The sequence below is a fragment of the Ammodytes marinus genome (genome assembly GCF_949987685.1).
Source record: "Ammodytes marinus genome assembly, chromosome: 10".
NCBI classification, from domain to species: Eukaryota; Metazoa; Chordata; class Actinopteri; order Uranoscopiformes; family Ammodytidae; genus Ammodytes; species Ammodytes marinus.
In genome coordinates this window covers 16,974,626-16,980,625 of record NC_137214.1, presented here as the reverse complement: position 1 = coordinate 16,980,625, position 6,000 = coordinate 16,974,626, and positions in this window count along the sequence as shown.

Below are 6,000 nucleotides of genomic sequence, written 5' to 3'. Positions count from 1 at the left end.
GCGCATTAACACCTAGCGGATCGTGAGGACATATTCACTGATTTAGACAACAAGCGTTCTTCAGAATCGCTGACTACCGGTACACCCTTAAAAGCATGCTAGTTTGTCCCAAGAATGGACAAGTGATGATACTAGATTATTTGAAGATAAATTATCAAAGATTTATAAATGGTTAGTTGCCATATAGGAATACATCCAACCGACAAAGATATTTATAATGCAGAACCCTTGCCGTGTTCATGGAGCTCCCCTCTGGCTTTCTAGAGTCAAATGGACGTAAAGGCTCAGTGTGTGCTCACGGTCATGCATGTTAGCTGTGACTACATGATCACTTGTGCATGGGGCTTTAATGGCACAATCCATGTTGCACTAATAGCTCATGTACGTTGCCCTCCGCAATCCATAGGGACTTAACTAAATGGACCATCCGCTGTATCGGAAAGGGAATTCCCCTCCCATGCATATTGCATATAATTCTGCAGATCCATTTTTACTCTATTTTACTTTCGCCTAAGGCCTCATTTGTTGATCCATAGTGGTCAGTCTGTACAGTAAATGTTTTTATGCTCCTAAATAAGATATATATCGGAGAATGCATTATGCAAGGGTTGAAGTTACGCCTCCACAATGTTGCCTCAGCGGTTTACATTTGAGCATGCCATGCCTGAATGAACGTTTTTGTCAATTTCTCATCGCAGTCAACATGACAAACGGTGTTTTCTCACGGTTCCCATTTAATTTTCTGTCTGGAAGATCAATAGAGTCACATACTTGGAGTGAAATAGCCCGTGAATTGCTGTGGATACACATCTCTGGCTTTACAGCAGTAGGAAATGGATTACACATACATACAGGCGTAGATTATTGATGTACAATAATAAATGGCCATAGCTGTAGCAGTAGCTGACAGCAGTCAATGCTCTATAATGGCCCTTCTATTGTATATCGGAAAGGACTCATTCACTTTATTTATGGCTTTCTGATGACACAGTAAATAAGTTGGCACATTATACAGTTCGAAAGTTAATAACGAGAGATGAGATTGCGTAAAATGCAATTTTGCCCCATTATTGTCGGTCATGCATTTTTCCCCACACATTGATGGCATTGCGTGCTATAAATACATTCTGTGAAAACAACTACACACATGCTTAAGTTGTTATATATATTTTTTTGGCAGTGGCACACATTGAGTTTGCCCGAGATCGACCGGGCCGTAATGATGATCATTTGTGTGCGTGACCCAAAATGAAGAATGACTGTGTTCTGTTTTCTCCTTCCTCTCATTATGATACTGCACTCCATTCAATCGGCGGCAGGCTATTCTATTTCCAAGTGTCATGTTTAATGAACACGCAGTTCATTCATTTGCAGCCAGAGACGGGAGGGAAGATGGGGGGCTGGGCAGGGCAGTGTAAGACTGACAGAGAGGAAATCAAAAGAAATGAGAGAGAATACATGATGGTCGAGAAGGAATGGCGTGGAAAAATAAATGGCGTAAAAGAATGGAGGAGGGGAAATAAAAGGCATTGGCGGTTAGAGTGGAACAGTGGGCTCAATGCTGCTGGATTCTATATCTCTTCATGAGCATCGTTAGGATGGAGTCACTACATTCAAACTTACAATGTAGATCAGGTTACTTCCCCCCACTATTCCTCGTACAGACACTCTAGTGTTGGAGTTGTCTTATTGTTTTTGGAAGAGAGTTTTTGACTAATGTATTTAGCCCCTTGAGTGAACCCATACATCCCTAGCTGCATCTAAAGCCAGCTGTATAAGCATGACAATGAAGACATGGACAAGGAACATGAGAAATGCATTTGCTGCCATGCACTGCCCATACAATAATGACGCCCATGCAGTCAGACATGCCCATTAAAGATGCACACTGCAAACATACACAGAGACATGGACTCAAAAGCCAAGCAGCGTGTGGCATAATGTTAATGTAAGCTGCTGCAAACTTCCACACTAGAATTATCAAATTATTCAACGATTGATGTTGTGTCAAGTCTTCAAAAAAAGTCATGGCCTGAGGGGATTTACTTATGCCCTTTGATTCATCCCATAGCCGCCAATATTTTTCTGAGGACAACAGCAATACTTTCAAGGTAAGTATGTGTGTATCCCTGAGCAGAAAAGAGCCAACAATCCCCTTGGAATGCATTAGAGACTCATCAACGTTACTCCAGCCTCTAAAAAAACATCAATTCAGCTCTTTCTTCTGTCCATCCCTTGTGGCAAACACTTTCTCATTAAATAGCTTCCATAACAAAGGTGCAACATGAAGAACAGGTGATGGGGGGGAGGGGGTTCAGTAGCCTCAAGAGGTTTGAGAAGCTACAAATAGGAGCCTGCAGCTATCGATCCATGGCTCAAGTTTGGAGAAGAATGATTAAATTCATTAGATGCAATTTTAGATGCTTAAACAGAAGGAGTGTCGAAAATCTTTTGAACATAGCAGATGAGAAGAAAAGGTTAACTAATTCAACATTGATTCTAATGGGGAACCACTATGTAGAACTTGAACCTCCCTAGTACATAAAGGAATCAAACTCTAGGCACTGGTAATCTGTAAACAGCACTGTAGGCCTACCATTTCACATCCTCTTTCCAGCCACATGAAATTGTCCATCCGTCTCAGGCATAGGGGCATGAAAGGGCAAAAAGGGTGAGAATATTTTAACTCACTGTAGGTCATCGGTTTTGGGGCCGAGGTCAATTCGCCATATAAACCCTGTGGTGTTTTGTGTGTGTGTTTGTGTGTGTGTGTGTGTGCGTGCGTGCGCACCTCTCCTCTTTCTGGTCTTCCGTATCTTTTCCCTCTTATCTTCTCTTTCTTTTGGCTTCCTCAGCCATCATCCATTTTACCCTCTTCTTCCTGCCTTTTCCTCACACATCCATTACCCTGTAGCTTTGGAGATTTTCCTATTTCTCAGGCAAAACTGTGATAACGCGAAATTCTGTGGGCCGGTCAGGGAATCCAGCAGGACATAGAGAGGTTTAAGAGATGAGATAGCGGTGTGAAAATGAAGAGGGAATTTTTTTCTTTCCAAAGATGACCCCTGCACACAGACACACACACACACACACACACACACACACCTTTTGGTTTTCCTTATTTAGCCCCTTATTTATTTGACTTACTTGTTACAGTGTAACTCTTTTTCACGATAGCACGTATAGCAAGATATATAAGTAACTGACGTGTTTTTTCCCATCAAGGATTTCTGCCAGAAAATCCCATAGGGGTTGGAATTATGTGCCTGCATGTAATGTGTCAACTATCACCTGACAGAAATGATCAGCAACTAGTTTTTCCTGAACAGTGATGCTGTGACAGACTTTCTGATCAAAAACCTTCTGCATGTTCCCCTGAGGCTCCTTTGATGGGTATATGCCAGCAATCTAGTGCACCTTTTACCCTATTGAATCCTGAAGTCGTTCCGATTGATAATGTAGTGGAATTTTAATGTAGCCTACGCTCTCTGCATTCCCATGGAAAAGGTTTATTATTACACACATATGGCTCAACGAGTTTCCAGATATTATGTGACAAATTCTAAAATAGAGAATCTAAATAGGTGGATTTCCAAAAGAGGTGTTGAGTAAAAGGGTGGAGCTTTTTTTAATAGGCGATTTCAATCAGACACTCTGCACACAACCTCCTCAGACTAGGTTAGGCGTGCAGCATGAGATGGTACAGCTGTGATTAAACCAGGTGAAAAGAGAGCCAGCCTTGTGACATTGGATACCCTGGCTTTGGGCTCACCATACCACTCGAACCCGTTAATATTGCTTCATGGTATACAGCACTGTCGCTGTCCAAAGAAAATCAGGTATTTCCACATTCTGGGGATTTTGATTGTTTTGAGATAATCAAAAAGGACTAGGACTAGGCTTGAGGAATTTCTCCTTCTCCTTACTTTTTAAGGCCACTTGAGGGAAGCAGAGACAAGATGTGAACACAACATTGCTATATCACTTTTCGAGAAAGATGAGGCAAGCAAGACAGATGTCAATAAACTAACAAAGTTTATTGACATATTATTTATAATCTTTAATCTCTGTTTTTAGGGGAACTATCTGACTCTTGGGCTGCTGAATCCTCAACTATGTTCTTAAGCTAGTTGCTAACTGTGGCCATGTTTTGTTTGATACTAGACAGGCAGTGTTTTTGGAGATTTTACGACTGAAAATATCCAGCTGCTGTGGCTGAAAACGCTGTTATGAAAGCAGTGACAGAAAATCAAAACAGTAAAGTTGCAGGCGGGGCAGCTCCATCTGCTATAGCTTTATAACGTCATCAATGAACAATAATGTTTTTTAAGACTGCAAGGCAATGTGAACAATGCAGGTATCCAACCATGTTCTCAACCAGGTTTAAGATGCACACAATGAGTTTCGGTGAGCAATGCTGAAAAACTCAGCACTACGGCATACCTCTATGATATGATGGTGGGTTAGATGAAAGCTTCCTGTGTCTTCAGAACTAGTGGTCATTGTAAGATGGCTGGAGTAAAGCTATTGATGGCCGAGTGAGGAAATTATATTGTGCAGAGTAAGCTGCATTCCAGCAATTTAATCAGGAATGATTTGGGAAGGATTAGCCAGCATAGCTCGAAGGCACGTAATGGTGTTATAACTAGCTGTTGATTGGTTCACACTGTAATGAATAGGGTCTCTTCTCCCTTGTTTTTCAAAGTCTGAAATTGTAGGCCTGTTTTGGCATTTCTTTAGAGAAAGAAATGTTTTTGATTTTTATCTCTGTGGTGATTTCTCCCAATGGTAATGGTAACCAAGAGAAAAAATACTATGAGATTTCTTGTTCATTTCAAATGAATGAATTTCTCACAATCCAGAGCAGAGTTTTTTTTAACTCATTACAGGCCAGGCCTTGTCAAAATTTAAAAAAAATTCTCCTTGTATAACCCTGGCCTGACTGAGATCCCTTATCACTGACTTAATAGGTCCGCTGAGATTTCACAAGGTTATCCACAATTAAGATGCTACAGTTTCCGTAGAAATGTGCCATGAAGTTGAGGGAAAGAGGCATGTCAAAGAATGCCTCTCCATCCAGAAGCAGAGTGCATGGGACGTTTTTCAGCGAATAAGTAGGGCAGCCCTAATTCTAATTTGACAGCCTTTAAGACCCTCACAAAGGGAGAGGAGAGACGCCTGTACAAGCAAGAGAGAAACAAGCAGACTGTACTGTGGGTATATACTTACACACACATGTAAACGTACACTCAAACAAATTAACGTATTCATGCATGTGTTTTATGTATGAAATCGGATAAGCAGTCCAGATGAATGGCTATGTCATAATTCTTAGAAAGAACATGGCATGGGCAATGTCAACGACAAGACAATGCAGTTTGTCATGGCAGGGTTCCCATGTGTGTCATGAGGAAATGTATAAATCTACTCTCGTGTGTGTGTGTGTGTGTGTGTGTGTGTGTGTGTGTGTGTGTGTGTGTGTGTGTGTGTGTGTGTGTGTGTGTGTGTGTGTGTGTGTGTGTGCGTGCGCGTGTGTGTGTGCGTGCGCGTGTGTGTGTGGAATGCATCCATATGCGAGTCCCTTTTTCCATCTCTCCACAGGTGTTTAGTAGGCCATCAACATGTTAATGTCTCTGCAGACTGATTCAGGAAGCAGAAGGGCCAATAAAGAGGCTTTTCATCCGCCAGTTGTAGCAACGATGTCACAGGTGGAGGGACCCCACTTTCCAACACGGAATACATTAACAGCATGCACAGATGGACTCCACAAAGCATAGCGTGTGACAGTCAACACTGTCATCCAAAAACCTATGTAAGAGTCGAGGAGAAACAGAGGTGGCCTTTCTGTCAGCCATTGATCATCCATTTATTTACTAGAGGCATCTCATCACCTAAGGTTCAAACTGCGTCACGTTCTGTGCATATATTCATGTTCAGATTGAACAGCTTATTAACTTTTTCTGAAAACTTAGTGATGCAAGACTTTATTTTCTATTAAAA